Below are 17,017 nucleotides of genomic sequence, written 5' to 3'. Positions count from 1 at the left end.
TGCCATTCTCCTGCCTCAGCCTCCTGAGTAGCTGGGACTAGAGAGGCCCGCCACCGCGCCCGGCTAATTTTTTGTATTTTTAGTAGAGACGGGGTTTCACCATGGTCTCAATCTCCTGACCTTGTGATCCGCCGGCCTCGGCCTCCCAAAGTGCTGGGATTACAGGCGTGAGTCACCGCGCCCAGCCGGCAGCAAAAGCAAGATTATTAAGAAAGTAAAGAAATAAAAGAATGGCTACTCCATAGACAGAGCAGCTCCAAGGGCTGCTGGTTGCCCATTTTTATGGTTATTTCTTGATGATATGCTAAACAAAGAGTGGATTGTTCATGCCTCCCCTTTTTAGACCATACTGGGCAACTTCCAGATGTTGCCACGGCATTTGTAAACTGTCATGGCACTGGTGGGAGTGGAGCAGTGAGGACGACCAGAGGTCACACTCATCACCATCTCGGTTTTGGTGGGTTTTAGCCAGCTTCTTTACTGCAACCTGTTTTATCATTAAGGTCTTTACGACCTGTACTTTGTGCTAACGTCCTATCACATTCTGTGACTTAGAATGCTTTAACCATCTGGAAATGCAGCTCAGTGGCTCTCAGCCTCATTTTACTCAGCTCCTATTTAAGATGGAGTTGCTCTGGTTCACACGCCTCTGACATTTCCCCCCTTCCTTTTATAACAGAACCCTTAATCCTAAGGGTTGCAAAGGGATGAAGATCCATCTCTAGTAACTTCTTCGGGCTGAATAGGAGTGATGGTATTCCTGCCTAACTATGAAATATCTTGTGTTCAGGGTAGAGAGGAGCTCAGTCAGAAAGCATCAGTATGGTGAGGGACATTCATGACTCAAGTTCTGACAAAAAGTGATATTTGGAAGATTAATAAGTGTTCAATTTAAGAAAACGTTGAGTAAGCTTATCCTTATTCCTATACAGAGTGCAACAGCAGTGTATTCCACAAGAGTAAAGCAAAATAAGTAAAATTATCTCAAGTAAACTAAATTATAAGGTTTTCCAAATTATAAGGGCAACTGATGGAACCAAGCTGATATGACATTGCTAGATGATTCCATTATGTCCAGAATTAGAATATTGATCTAGATTTTTACATTACTCATCCATCTTGTTTCTTCTGAGCAACAGCTAGAGATCACTGGTTGGTTCACAGGAATAAGCAGGGTTAGCCTAAATTGCAGGAACTAACTTAAAAGCAACTGATGAGACTAGAATTTAATAACAAGTGTAGCATAGCTCTTGAAACACAGTTTCTCTCTCCAGTTTCCCATTTTTTACTAAAGACAAGTCATAGTAACACTGACTTGCTTTATTATACTTGGCCTGATTTTTTGTATGAAGTGCAGCAAGAATAATTATTTTTCACATAAGCCTTTTGTAATTTGACTTTGATGGAACTCTGCTCCATAGAAGGAATCTCAGATAAGACTTTTTTAGAACCAAGCCTTGCAATGAGTTTGAACCCTGAAACATCTATGAGTTGGGTAAATTTCTCTCCTTTTGAGGTCCCAAGATAACTTGGGACTCCTGGACCTATTAGAAAGTGACATTCTTACAACAGGTTAGAAACCCTGTACAGGGACTGTGTAGGCAAATATGAGGCCAGTTCCCCAAAGGGATTTTATTGGCTTTACAAGTCAAGTTTGATTCCTCAAAGGAAAGCATGCTATTCCAGTCAAAGCCTTGGTAAAATAAGCAGTTTCTCCAATCGCGTTCTGTTACAATAGAAAACAGATTCTTACTGCACTTATGCAAATAACTATATTGCTAAAAGTTAAGAATACTCACAGATAGTTTCCAGATTCTGGAGAAATCAGGTAGAGAGAAACAAACATGCTCCAAATTTTGTTCAGAGGAATATACTTTACATAATTGCTACAAGCTGTAAATAGTTCAAAAGAAAAGTTTCCTTGACTCTGAAAAACAAAACAAAGGGTCAGCAACATTTTAAGCAAAGTCAAAAGATTACTTTAGTCTTCTATTGTTTTGGTTAATTTAGTTAATTCCTGTTCTGCTTGATATTCATGAACATTTCACCTCTCTATGAGAGTTCTGAAAATGTTTTCTTCTATTCTAATGTCACAATTTCCAAAGTTATCAGAAGCTTGCATTTTAGGACATCTGTCAAAGTCCTATTGTTGATTATAAAACCACCTTTTAAAGAGGATTAAAACAAGAAAACGATTGTCTGTGGATGAAAAAATCTTTTAGAACAGTCACTATTAAAGCCACGATTGACTAGGAAATTTGGGTTACCTCTGTGCATGCAATAATTTTATGTAACAATTATAATTATTAATAACATACACTAAGTTGTATCAGAATTGTAGGAGTTTCCCATTATTTTGGAACACATACCAGTAACATATTTATATGAATATAGCCCAAAGAAAACCAAACACCATTTTATATTTGATAATGCTTCCTACATAACTCTTAAATCAAAAAAGCCAAATGTCTCTGTTGCATTAGTGCATCATTGATGTCAAACCTAATTCTTAATGAAACCTTATAGATAAAGTATTTAATCTTGATCAGTTTGACCATAAGGTAAGATTTTCATAAACCTTTTATAAGCCTTTACAAATTTTTGTTAAAGAGCAGAGCATGAGAAGGTTTTTCCTCTAAGAAAAACCTGTTGTGCTTTTATTCCAATGTTTAACTTATGGAAAAACTGAATAATAATACCCCTTTAGTTTTAGCCAATGTCCACATACAGAATCTTTTTTTACAAGATTCGTTTTGTACACACTTTCCATAACTTGCTTAAACCTTCGGCTTCATTCTATCTAACTTAAAACAATTCTTTAATCCTTTAATTTGGGCAAGAAAAATCCACATTCCCATACGTTCTTATAATCTTTCACCAAAAACACATTTCACTTTTCTTACACACTTTGCATGTAGAACTGTTTTTTCAGTAGTCTTAATTATATGTTACAATGCTAACTCTTTTACTTTTGATGAAAACTTTGGTAAGTTTGGGATTTTAATTATGTACTAGGTGTGCAGCCTAGGATAACACACAGAAATGCAGATAAGGACTGACTTTTTCCAGCATAGCTACGGTGTGTGGCTAACTCCACATGTCCCTTGCCTTATCTAGAATCTAATGCTCCAAAGTAGCCAAAGTAGGTAAATTGAACAATTTTCAAAAGTCAAAGGGCCAGGTGTGGTGGCTCAAGTCTGTAATCCCAGCACTTTGGGAGGCCGAGGCGGGTGGATCACAAGGTCAGGAGATCGAGACCATCCTGGCTAACATGGTGAAACTCCATCTCTACTAAAATTACAAAAACTTAGCCATGTGTGGTGGCGGGCGCCTGTAATCCCAGCTACTCGGGAGGCTGAGGCAGGAGAATGGTGTGAACCTGGGAGGCAGAGCTTGCAGTGAGCCGAGATTGCGCCACTGCACTCCAGTCTGGGCAACAGAGTGAGGCTCCGTCTCAAAAAAAAAGTCAAAGCAGCAGTTTACAACCTTAAGGCATTTAGCAAACTTAATATCTGACCTGCATAATTTAGACCAAATGTCTTCATTTTACCAATAATCTTTAAAACTGTTTTTATTTCCCAAAGATTACTTAAGTCACATGAACTAAAAGGCATTACACTTTTTACTTATGTGACAAAATATTTGATTTAAACTCATTATTATTAAACCAATTAATTAAAGTTCTTTTATATTACACACACATAATACATATAAATACATAGATAAATAGAAGACAAAGGATGATCCTTTAAGCTGGGAATTCAATCCCAAACCCGGGCTGCCATTGTAATGGCAGAGAACAAGAGAAAGTACTGCCACATGGTTGCAAGGTCAAGCTCCCAAGGACTGACCAGAAGGAAACCTCATCCAGTTTGCACACACACATACACAAAATACATACACACACACACACACACACACAGAGACCAGAAGTCTGGCTGGTAAGAAATTCTTACCCTTTTGCCAGCATGCCAGGCTTCTGGGTTCCCTCTCCCTGAGACCTGGCTGGCTGCATCACTGCCCTGGGGGCCAAGCTGCAACACAAAGGAAAATCATCTTTTTCCATCTGGCCAGAACAAAATATGTGTGACAAAACATAGACACTAGCCACTCTGCTTAACACCCAATATCAAACTGGCAAGGCTCAAACTTGCCCCCATCATTGTTAACCCAACCTCCAACCAAGAGTTTCAACATGTGGTCTGGGGTAAGATGGTCACCCTGAGTAATAGAAAAGATAAGAAAGGGAAAGGAGAGAGAGAAAAATGTTGCCGGTGGCAGGGTGGAGAAGGCGAAATGCTCAGGGAGGCCAGAGAAAGACCCACCCATTGCAGTACCACTGAAAAGTTCAGATGGTCACTTGTCAGTAAAGAAGTGATCTTTTCCAGCAGTCCCATCAGCTCTCAAGTTTCCCCTTTTAGGGAGGAAAAAGCACTCCATGTCCCAAGATTCTGTACATGCCTAGTCCTGTCACCCACAGCCACCAGCAGAGACTGCCAAGCAGATTAATCCAAAGAGAATAGCAGTTAACAGGCCATAGTACCAAGCCCATTCTTAGCCGAGAAGGACTTTACTGAGAGGAGAAGGACTTTACTGAGAAGGACTTTACTGAGAGGGACTTCTAACACCCTAAATCTTGGAAGGATTTGTAACCCTCCAAATTTGGGCCTCTAACCCATTATGGTCAAGTGTCCTTGCTTTTTTATCAAGAGGACCCTTTAACCATCTCTGTCTTAGGAGAAACTCTAACTCTCCTAAGTTGGGCCTCTAACCCAATCCCATTCTTTACCCAGGTGCCCCATCACTTACCCAAAGTCGGCTGATCAGTCTATTGCCTTTGAGTTGGGAGGCTTCTTCAGTATTGTACCTTCAGGGTTTGGCAGAAAAATGTTACCAGACCCCACCACTTACTACTCAAAAAAGTTAGCTTTTGGGTTGGGTGGTTCCCTCACTAGTTGCTTCTGCGGTGGCCAGAAAGATGTTATAGGACCGCACCACTTACCCAAAGCTAGCCTTTGGATCAGGAGTTTCCTCACAATATTCGCTTCCACGGTCTCCAGAAAGATGTTACAAGACCCCAACACTTACTGGGGGTTTCTGCACTATAGCCCCTTCGTCGTTGCCAGAAAGATGTTACAGGAAAAGGGTACCAACTCAGACCCCAAAAGAGGAGGTTCTTAGATCTCGCATAAGAAAAAATTCAGGATGAGTCCATAGAGTAAAGTGAAAGTAAGTTTATTAAGAAAGTAAAAGAATAAAAGAATGGCTACTCCATAGACAGAGCACCTCCAAGGGCTGCTGGTTGCTGATTATGGTTATTTCTTGATGATTTGCTAAACAAGGGGTGAGTTATTCATGATTCCCATTTATAGACCATATAGGGTTCCTGACATTGCCATGGCATTTGTAAGCTGTCGTGGTGCTGGTGGGAGTGTAGCAGTGAGGAGGACCAGAGGTCATTCTCATCATCGTCTTGATTTTGGTGGGTTTTAGCCATCTTCTTTACTGCAAACTGTTTTATCAGCAGGGTCTTTATGACCTGTATTTTGTGCTGACCTCCTATCTCATTCTGTGACTTAGAATGCCTTAACCATCTGGGAATGCAGCCCAGTACGTCTCAGCCTCATTTTACCCAGCTCCTATTTAAGATGGAGTTGCTCTGGTTCACATGCCTCTGACAGAAATAGTTCAGATTTTGGATTTTTTGGATTTTGGAATATTTGCATACATATTATAAGATACACTGGGATGAGACCCAAGTCCAAACTTGAAATTCATTTGTTTCGTATACACTTTACAAATGTACCTTGAAGGCATTTTACATAATATTTTTAATAATTTTGTGCATAAGACAAAGTTTTCACTGCATTTTGACAGTGACCTATCACAGGAGGTTAGATGTAAAATGTTGTACTTGGGCATCATGTCAGTGCTGAAAGAGTTTTAGGTTTTGGAACGTTGTGGGTTTTGGACTTTTTAGAATGTGTTTACCTATTTATTTATGTATGTATTTATTGAGATGAAATCCTGCTCTGTCACCCAGGCTGGAGTGCAGTGATGAGATCTCCGCTCACTGCAACCTCTGCCTCCCAGGTTCAAGAGAATCTCCTGCTTCAGCCTCCCGAGTACCTGGAATTACAGGCATATGCCATCATGCCCAGCTAATTTTTGTATTTTCAGTGGAGATGGGGTTTCACCATATTGGCCATGCTGGTCTTGAACTTCTAACCTCAGATGATCCACCTAACTCAGCCTCCCAAAGTGCTGGGATTATAGGCGTGAGCCACCGTGCCCAGCCAGGGTTTTGGATTTTTGGATTAGGAATGTTATATCTGTATATATCTGTAATACTGTATTGTATATTTGGGATTTTTGCTAGAAGAGTGGATTTTAGGTGCACTTGCCACAAAAAAGAAGTGACCATGTGAGATGATGGATATATTAATTTTCTTGACTCTAGTAACCATTTTACCATGCATATGTATACCAAAACATCATGTTGCACACCTTAAATACACATAATTTTTAAAGCGGAGAAAGAAAGGGTTAAGCCTAAGGTCAACAATGGTCCTATAATTCCGGGCCAGCTAGTCCCATAACTGACTGTGTTTGTTTACCCACTTGGGGTTCTTGGATTCTCAGGGTTCATAGATGATAGTGATAAGGATCTAAGAACTAATATGTACCTATATTTCAAAAGGCCTCAAACAGGCTAAACAAGTTAACTAAATGGTCAGGTATCCATACTGTTAGCAAGACTGCATTAACTTGATGTGATAATCCTAAATTTTGATTGGGAATTTTATATACCTTTGAGTAATAAAAATAGGAAATGAATTAATATATTAAAGTCAACACTCAAAACTCATTAAACAGTATACTTAATATCTGGACCCTGCATTGCATATAATTTGTACTTTAATTAAAATAAAAAATTAAAGCTGATCATCAAAATCTTTGAAAATCTGGGCCTCTTGAAAGGTGGGGAATAATAAAAATGGCCTTTGGTAGTGAAAAACCTGGGAAGCTAGTAAATGGTCTCAGAAAAATAAGTAGTTTTAGTCTCTTTTTGCCCAAGACTATCGGTTTAACCTGTGCTTAAGATCCCGGCTCCTCCACTAGGATCTTGTTTCTCTAATTCCTCTCTGCCTTCCCTGACTTCTTGACAGCCATCATTCTCAGAGCTCTTTGTCTGGAATATAACTCTGTCTAGAACCTTGAACTATCACTACACCCCTTTCTTTACTGCTAGCAGTCTCTAAACTACTTACTACTGCCACCACTCCTCTGAAATCATGCCTGATTAGTAAATTCTGGCTCCACCACTTAGGAGCTGTGTAACCCCAGGCAAGAAGGTTAACTTCTCTTTGCCTCAGTTTCCTCATCTGTAAAATGGACTTAAAGAAATACCCATCTGATACAGTCATAAAGATTCCATGACTTGGTACATGTGCGGCACTTAGAACAGTGTCTGGCCTGGGTCCTGTAAGTTACTGTAACCACTGTTCCTGTTTTCTGACTTCTCCCAAATAACTCCACAATGCATCCTCCCAAGAGCTGCTTCTTGGTCTCCTCTGCCAGATCCCTCCTCCTCTCAACTTTCTGTGTAGAAGTAGCTCTTTGGGCCTCCACTCTTCTCGCTCCACACATTCCAAATTCTTTCCTTTTTAGGGCTTCAGGGCTATAGTGTCAAGTTTCATTCTACAAAAGCATCTTTCAGATCTTTCTTCCCAGTCTTTTTCACTTTATAAAACTAGAATTCCTTTGCATTATGAAATAGGATCTCCCTCATAAATACAACTTGATCATGATCATGCCACTTAACATGTCACATGTTTCTTCATCTGTAAAATGAGAGGGCAGGAGGGAGAGGTGATCTCTCAGGTTCTTTCCTTCTCAGAAACATTTCCATAAATTCTTTTCAGACTCCCGCTGCCTTCTGGACTACTCCATTAGGATGTCTGTCATTACCTCAGACTCCACATGCCTAAAGCAGGACGCATTACCTGACCTCACATGCCAGCATTCTATTTCTGTTAAAGATATAATGCGCATTCACCCAGACTTGAAACTTGGGTATGGCTTTTATACAGCCTCATATCTAATCACTTGCCAAGTCCTGCCAACATTCCTTCACAAAGTCCCTTTCCTTTCCCTTATTCCTTACAGTTTCACAGCTTGAACTTTGCCACAGTCACTCTCCGCCATGCTACCTCCTGCTTCTTGCCCTCTCCCACCTAGAGAGGCAGATTCTTCCTGAAAACACGGTCTTGCACATTCCTCTTTCTGCCTTGCCAATCACAACTGTTCCCTCTACAGGATGAGGTCTAATCTCTAGAATCTCAGACAGCTTTCTCTTTAACTTATGCTCCCACTACATTCCTTCTGACTTTCCATTCGTGCAATGGGTCTACTCTTACGCAGTTTTCTGCTTTGTTCACACCATCCCCCTGGTCCTGGACATATTCTCTCTACCTTCCCGTGAAGCCTATGCTAACTTAAGTATGACTTTCTTTCAAAGCCCAGCTTACTTGCTTTTTTAAAAAACTCGAGCAGACTCTTCTGTGATGCCTTTCTCCAATGACCAACCCAGGCATTGCCAAATACCTCCTGGGGGCAGGGAGAGGGACATAATTGCCCCAGTTGAGAACCTGCTTGACTGTTTACCTGTGATGAATTCTTACAGCAGTTTTGTGTACTCACTGGCTTATAGCAAGGGCTCTCATATTTTAGTAATCTTTTTATTTCAATTCCTTGGGGACAAGGACCATACACCTCAAAGGTCTAGTACATGGTGACAGTAAACACGTGTTAACATAAAAATGAGGACTAAATTTAAAAAGAAAGCTATGATCCCCTGCCTGCAGACAATATATTCAGTGAACATCACAAATGCCATCTCCCCATGGAAAACAGAACAAAAATGGGAACATGAAGCAATGTAGATAACCCTAACTCATAGTTTTCATTAAGTTTACCATATAATTTCCTTTACATTTGATCTGGGCATGTGGGACTTATGTAAAAATGCATTTAATATTGTAAGGTACCATATAAATGGAAGGTATTTATTGTTACTGTCCCTGCCACTATGCCTGGAATGTTTAAGAATTCTTGGCATGATTTCTAAAAGTCCAGAGAATGAGTTGTATTAAAGAAATGGTTCTCAACTGGGGACAATTATGTCCCTCTCCCTGCCCCCAGGAGGTATTTGGCAATGCCTGGAGACATTTTGGGTTGCAATAAGTGAGGGGGTGCTGCAGACATCTAGTTGAGAAAGACCAGGAATGCTGCTAAACATCATACAGTGCACAAGACAGCCATACACAACAAAGAGTTGTCTGGCACCAAATGTCAGTAGTGTGAAGGACAAGAAGCCCTGTGTTAAAGGAAGCTCACAGGGGGTGAGTATGGACCCTCTCTTTGTGGGGCATGGAGATGAACCGCTAACTTCCTTGGACAAATTGCCCACTGCATCCTATCTTAACAGGATCCCAACACCTGCTCTTAATCGCTCCATAATTCCTCTTGTCTTCAAGTTCCCATATGACCTTTTAAATGCCCATTATCAACGTGACCAGCTTATGATGTTGGTAACTAACTTATCTATATTTCAGAAATTTTGAAACTATTCCAATTTATTTAAGACAGAAAATATCAATAAACTCTAAAGTTAATGAGGTCTACCTGTAACTGGATATGGGAGGACAGACTGTATATTCCATTTTAAAAAAACACCAAAAGAATTGAATCTTAATTAATTAGAACAGTGAGTAGATATGAGTAGTGTGAATACCAACAAAAATAAAAATATTTCTCATCAATTGAAAATTAATGGATTTAAATAATTACTAAAAACTCATGCAGCTGAAAACAGCCTGGAATATTTCAGCCCTTGAGAAAAATCCCTTTCTTTGCACATATATGTTTTTTGTTCTAAAGATATTTCTGATCAAGGATAGCTATTGTACTAAAAAAGATGGATACAGTTTTGTGTGTTTGTTTTTAAGCCCTAGCTAAGTTATGACTCCTAACAAAATACTCAAGGAAAAACAGAAATAATGAGAACTTTAAAGTTTCTCAAAGTGGTGCATATAAAGAGGATCATTTATAAAAAGAAACTTTAAAAATAGACTTTTATTTGAAAAGAGAAAATGTAATAAAAGACACTATATAATTCAATACCAGATGACTGTTATAGTTTCAGAAAAATTCCTTTCTCCTCTTTGGGTCTCTGTCTCCTCACCTTAAAATAAGAAGATTGGATTAATGGCTGCTCTCTCAAAGACCTCTCCCAGTTCTCTGAATTAATGATTCTATACACTATTTCTTAATGGATCACTTTCAAAGATAAGAAGGTGGACTTGTAGACAAATCTCTTGAATAGTTGCCTTGGTAGGCCAGTAGGCCACAGGTCTAACAGGACACTGGAACAAACTGGGGAGCTTTAAAAAAAAAAAAGTGATAAGGGGACACTACACACACAACAGTCTCTGACTTAGTTGGTATAGTACAGGATCCAAGCATGGTTATTTTAAATGCTGTACAGGGGAGAGCATTCTTATGTGCAGCCAGTGTTAAGATCCCCAGATTTAGAATAAAAGTTAAAACAAAAGCAGCTAGTGCTCAGGTAGGCAAGATAAATGGGCAAAGCAGACTGGACATAAGGAACTGGAGAACACGTGTCCCATTTATTTCCCTCCAACCAGTGTGAAGAATGAGCCTAGTCTTTTTTTTTTTTTTTTTCAATAAATGCCAGAAATCAAAAATTTAAGTGAAATTCTGATATTTAAGAGTTGGCAACTAATTTCAACTAATTTTAAAAGAAAGTATAAGTCACATAAAATATGCTCACAAGCTTAATTTGGCTCTCTAGCCACCAGTTTGCAACCTAAACAAAACTGGTTCAATAAATCAAGCACAATGTTTTCTCTGTGCTCTGCCCTGTCTGTCTCCTGCCCAGAGCCTCTTTCTTCTATACCTTGGTCCATAGCCTATCCCTTTCTTTTTCCTTTCCATTGTCTTTTTCTTTTCCAACTTCATCACTCCTAAGAGATGGAAACTGAGACCCACACATTAAATCTTCATGTGGCTCTGGCTGTATCACTGGACAGGCTTCTATGCCTGGGAAAATTCAGGTTATAAACTGTAACCTGAGGCTGTGGCTCCATGATGTCAACAAATGGTTGGTTTAGTAAAATCAGGGGAAAATCAGTCAAGCTCATAATTTCACACTACTAAGACTTTGTCAAGCAACATATGGAGGCCCTCATTTAATTTCTGATTTTGTTTTGTTTTCCCTGCTTTAAATCTAAACCAATGCATATCAAAATCACCCCTGATATTTTTTAAGCTCCCATATTTGGGCTCCATCCCAGGCCAATTAAATCAGAATCTCTGGAGATGAAGTCTTGGTATTGATAGCTTTTAAAACACCCTAGATGAGTCTAATGTGAAGTCTGCTCTGAGACTCACTAATCTAAAACCATCACCTGACCCTGAAGATCAGCAGTGTGCTTAATGCCAGACGACTATCATCTTGAATTGTTCAAGGACTTTCTCAGCTCTGTTCTCATTGTATCTTCACAACTCTGAGGTAGGCAGCTCTGATACTATTATTAGCATTGGACAGATGAGAAAATGAGGCATAAAAACGTGAAATGAGTTGCTCAAGGGTACCCAGCTAGTTATTGGCAAAGACACATTGTAACCTCACTTGAAACAGAGTTACTGACTAATACTAGAGGAATTCAGTGATTGGGAAGGTAACAAGGTTAGGGGAACTCCTCTGCTGTTAGTAAGGTTATCACTAGAAAACAAATGTGATCAATATTCAGAAATAAGTACAACAATATTTTTAAATTTAAAATTTTACTTTAAATTTAGGGTCAGTGTCTTTTTGTAGGTTATTGAAGCTAATCTTTTAATTTTACTTAAAATGTTTTTATTTCAATAGCTTTTGGGGTATCAGTGATTTTTGGTGGTTATACAAATGAAAGTGATGAAATCTGAGACTTTAGTGCACTTGTCATCTGAGTAGTATACATTGTACCCAATATGTAGCTTTTTATCTTGCATCCTCCCTTCCAACCTCTGGATTCTGAGTCTCCACAGTCCATTATATTACTCTGTGTGCATACAAGATGTCTTTTTCTAAGTCTATCACAGGTTTTCAAAGTACTTCTGCACACGTTCTTCTCCCATCTCTTCACCACCTTTCATAGATGTATATTCTCCCAGACACTAAAAAGATCCAGGTAGTTTCCACTAAGATATTATTTTCAGAAAAGTATTTTAAAAAGATTACATAGTCATAGAATTTCAGAGGTAAAGTGAACTTTACTGATCAACTTTCTCTCCCTCCTCTGAGAGATGAGAGTCTGGTTTAATTCAATACATATGGAATGCTAATACTATACCAAATATTTCACATTCATTATCTTAATTAAATTCTTACCATAACTCAAATAAAGTACCACCAACACTACCACCACCATCATCATTCCCATTAAGCAAATGAAAAAACTGAGGCTTAGAGATGCTATACACCTTGCCCAAGGTTCCTGGGTGAGTAAATTGAGGCCTGATATTTACATTTGACTCAGAGCTTAAACCCCTATTCACCACCTTCTATCATCTGGAGTAACAATAGTGCAAAACGTGAAAGATAAACAAATCTTTATGAAAATGCCAATGAGGCGATCAGTGAACACTTCTCCCAAGAGGTGGAAAAGTGGCATCAGGGATAGGCCATCACAAGCAGGATTTCAGTAGGCATTCTGGACTGGAATCCAATCCACACAGATATTGAAGCAGAAAAGTAATAGGGAGGGAATAGGGTGAACTGTGAGAAAGAAAATGTCAAGAGAAAAAGTTGGAAAGAGATGGGGAGGCAGATTACAAAGGGTCCTAAGTGCATGACTAAGGAATTTAGACTGTATTTGTGTGCAATGGAAACCCACGGAAGTTTTTAAAAGCAAGGTCCTTTAACAAAATGTGAACTGAATTTTAGAAATATAAATCTCATGAAAGAATGGCGATTTAATTAGGGGAGCATAATTTGGTATGGAGGAGACCAACAGGAAAGCTGTTGCACCTCAGTAACTGGTTGTTTCACTCTTAACCATGTGTTGTGCTTGCATTTTTTCTCCACCGCCCGCTCCCACTTCCCCGAGATTGTTCAAGGCACCTCTATATCTGTTTCATATGTCTCCAAGTCTAGGTCAGGTGACGGGGACCTGAACTTGGGCAGTGGAAATGGAGACAAGAGGACAAGTGTGAGGGGTATTTTCAAGGGCCTGGTCACTGCTCAAAGTGGGGAGGGCAGTAAGAGAAGGAGAAGCAGAGAAGAGAAAGACTGTAATTTTCAAACTTAGGAGAAGGGGAACAGATGAGATATAGAAAGGAAGGGATGGTCAATAACATCACAAAGAGATGAACAAGATGGCTTGACCAAGGTCTCAATCCAACAAGTATTTATTAAGCAGGTACTATGTGCTGGACGTTAGAGGAACAATGAGTAAAATCGGTTTTTGTCCACAAGCATCACCCAGAGTAAAGAAAAGAGTAGCAACCGTCCGATGTCAGGACTCCTAAACATGGTGCTCCTTTCATTAAACGGCCTTAATTCATGGAGCATCATAAAAAAAAATATACATAAACAACATACATGTAGGTTTAAAGATCCAAAACACCTTTAAAATCTATTCATCTCTCTGTTCAATTATATTACAGTCAAAGAAGAGTGCAGTAAGTACTTGCTGTTCCTTCTTCCTGTTCCTTCTGCTGGCCTTCTTCCCTCAATTATAGAAATAGCTGGTCCCTTTTCATCATTCGGGTCTGAGGACAAATGTTATACCCTCACACTGGCCCTCCCGGTGAGTCACTCTATTTCAAGCATCCTCCCCCATCACATGATCCTGTTTTACTTCTTCATTGCACTAAGAATACCCGAAATGTATATGCCTACATTTATATAGTCTGTTTCCCCCTAAGAACGGAAGCTTCATAGAAGGTGAAACAAATCTTGTTAGTTGCTACCAGTCACACAGTAAACCCTCTGTAGAAAATGTTTATTGGCCACATTTTTTTAAAAAGCGAATAAATCTCAAGATTAAGACCTCAAACCAAACTAGGCCAGTTTCCAATTGCTTGCGGCGACATACTGAGAACTCGAGTGACTCTCAAGAGAAAAGCCATTTTGAGGCTGGGGTCGAACCAAAATCCAGGGGGTCCACACCAGGTCAGCACCCCGGAATTGGCTGTTTTGCAAGATTTCGGGAGGACCAAACCAGCATGAGGTATCTGACAACGAGGCCAGCCATGCACCGAGCTCAGGTTTTATTTCCGTTGTCCTTCTGACGTCAGAAAAAGCACGAGTTGCTGCACAGTTTCTTTTATCAAGGTGACAAATTACACCCTCGCTGGGCCCTGCATTCTGCAAACCATAAATGTATTTTCTTCCTCGCCCTTGTATTGAAAAATGTAAAAACCCACTGCAGAGAGGTCAAAACCCCTTCCAAACGCAAATGAATACCGTTTTCTAGCAGAGGCGTCTTTTTTCACTGTTACTACACACATCACCGTGGATTTCTCTGAGAAAGTAAGCGAATCCTGGCGGCAGTTAGTTTCTAACAGAGAACGAGGGTTTGTATAAGCCTCGGGTCCGCGCCGCAGAGCAAGACAAAGGACTCTGAATTGTAGCACCACCTTCCCCAGTCCAAGGCAGCCTGTGAAAGGCACTGGGAGCGGCGTGACGCGGTTACCGCGAAATTCCTTTTGCTGCCATATGCACTTGTGCCTTCACTGACTACAGTTCAGCAAAAACCTTGGGCGGGCGATTTGGCAGGGAATCGGCGCCCAGGCAGCCGGGTAACCTACCGGATCCCAACGGTACTGAGGATCCCCATGCTCCAGGAGGTGGGTAATTTAGGGGGCAAAGGGCTCGCACAAGGGCGAAGGTGCGCTCTCCTCCCGGCACCGACCCACGCATTTAAAGGCCTCTGTGGCAATGTTTAGGGACGCGAGCTTGCTGTCGGGGATTGGGAAGGAGGTAGGACTGGAAGCGAGAGCAGTCAGCGCCCAAGACCGCGCAAGAGGTGGCCTTTTGTTCGCTGGCTCCAGCACATCCCGGCTCTCGAAAAAACACTATCCCTGTCCCCCGCCACCCTCTGCATTTTAGAAAAACCTCTTCAGGGCAGGAAAGGACAGTGAGTCACTTGCAAACTTCCTTTAGTAATTTCTCCTCGCGCCCTCCTACTTCCCCGCGTTACAGAGGGGCAGAGCACCAGGAAGGACGGCAAACGTGCCCCGGTTTACTGGTGGTCCGCCGCGGCTACCCAGCCGGCCACACGCAGCACCCCAGGACATCACACGATCTCCCCTGGGCCTTGGGGACACAGGAAATTTTCCCCAAAGGTCGGGGATTCAAACACTTCTAGAACAGGGTCGCGCCCTCGGGTCAGATGCGCTCTCCCTCCAGACCTGCGTGGTTCCTGGCCCTCGTAAAAATGGAACCAGATCTGGTACCACACTCCGCCACAGCCACAGGAAAACACACCAAAGCCACAGGAAAACAAACCAAAAAGTAAGCCACAGCCCACGCAAAGGTGAACTCGGGGGCCCTGGCGCTTCCTCGCTCTGCCGCATGCGTTCGGGAAGCACAGGAGACCTGGACTTTTCCTCTCCTAAAAGCAACATCCGAAAGCATCCGGCACAGCCTAGCTCTCTCTGCTTTCACGCCAGCAGAGATGATTTCTACGTTACCGCCTCCTCCCACATCTAAACATCCCCTCGCCGCTTGCCCAGCCCTCCCAGGGAACGGATAATCACCTTACCTCCGCAGATAAAGGGAAAGGTGGCGAAAGGCGACGTGGATGTGTCCGCCCTTCCGGGGTTTTTACCCTCGGCAGTTTGATGTCCTTTGTGTCAAGGTCTGGCTGCGGAGGCCGGGAAAAGGTGGCTCCCGTCAATCAGGGCTGGGCAGGGAGCTTGGCGTGGCCTGGCGGATTTCCGAGGAAGGTGAAGGGCGGAGGCTCCTGGCGACCTTCAGGCGGAGTGGCGTGGCTGCCCCAGTCCGCGCTCGCCTGTCTCTCCTCCTCCTTTCCGGGCCGATTGCATCAGAATCTCCCCTCACCACCAACCCCCACTCACACTCTGCTCGCCGGCCTCGCACTTACATCGACATGCACCCGCGCTGAGGGTCACGAATCCGAGTCATTCTCCTACTGGGAGGCGCGTGGCCCTTCCGCAACCATGGCTTGTGATGGTTTAAGGGGGCAGGCCATTCCTCCCTGTCCCGCGCGCCGTCTCCTCCCCTCCTGTGCGCCCGCTCTTTAACCAAAGCTGCGTGTCACTGAGCCGTGCCGGTCACATGGTGTCACTGCTAGCGGCCGCGCCTTGCTGCCTCCCTCTTGCAGCTCTCTGACGATGCAGCGACCGCGGCTGGCGGAGATTGAGCAACGGGGAAAGGGTGAGGGAGGGGTTGCGGGGCGCGCCTGTGCCCGCCGCACTGAAGGTGGCACCGGGAGCAGAGGCTGCGCACCGCCCTGGCACCTGCCCCTCTCCCTTCCGGGGCCCGGCGGCGTGTTCGGAACCCAGCTGCGGCGGCAGCTGGAGAATGAGAGCCCTTAGAGGTGGGGGTGGGGTGGCTAAAGGGGCACCGGAGGAGGACAGGAGGGCTGTGCGTTCCGCTGGGGCCTGCATATTGGGTACGCCAGAGCCCCGCCGGGGCCGAAGGAGCGAGGGAGTTGCATTGTGGGAAGGGCGCAGCATGAGGATGGCCGCGGGAGTGGCCGGTCCGAGCCCAGCCCGGAGAGCTGCGGGGAGCGCCTGGGACTACGAGCAGCGTTGGAGCGGAGGGTTGGCCCTGGGTACAGCCCGCAGATGGCCCGGGTTGGCGGGAAGGGGAACGAAGCGACAGGGGGAGCGGGGAGCTCGGGCACCTTTAGAAACCCTTTGTCCCTATCCTGAAGCGGGAGGCACCTCCCTTCTTCCGGATCCAGCATCCGCAGACCTG

General features: G+C 42.8%; 1 protein-coding gene across 2 annotated transcripts in view; it reads right to left on the bottom strand.

Annotated features, from left to right (window-relative positions):
* Positions 1-16,744, bottom strand: part of SLC38A1 (solute carrier family 38, member 1) — a 90,436-nt gene extending 73,692 nt beyond the window's left edge. The window contains exons 1-2 of one of the 2 annotated variants that reach the window (XM_011987525.1): positions 15,837-16,744; positions 1,800-1,927 (exon numbers count right to left, since the gene is read on the bottom strand). The gene's annotated coding sequence lies outside the window, so the exon portion shown is untranslated. Of the gene's footprint in view, positions 1-1,799; positions 1,928-14,536; positions 15,340-15,836 lie in introns of those variants that run through there. The other variant, XM_011987515.1, reaches the window with a different exon arrangement.
* Between the last annotated feature and the right edge of the window lie 273 nt (positions 16,745-17,017).

The sequence above is a fragment of the Mandrillus leucophaeus genome, unplaced genomic scaffold (genome assembly GCF_000951045.1).
Source record: "Mandrillus leucophaeus isolate KB7577 unplaced genomic scaffold, Mleu.le_1.0 Scaffold1089, whole genome shotgun sequence".
Classification (NCBI taxonomy): domain Eukaryota; kingdom Metazoa; phylum Chordata; class Mammalia; order Primates; family Cercopithecidae; genus Mandrillus; species Mandrillus leucophaeus.
Note: the sequence above shows the minus strand (reverse complement) of the source record. Positions and strands in the feature narration are given on the sequence as shown.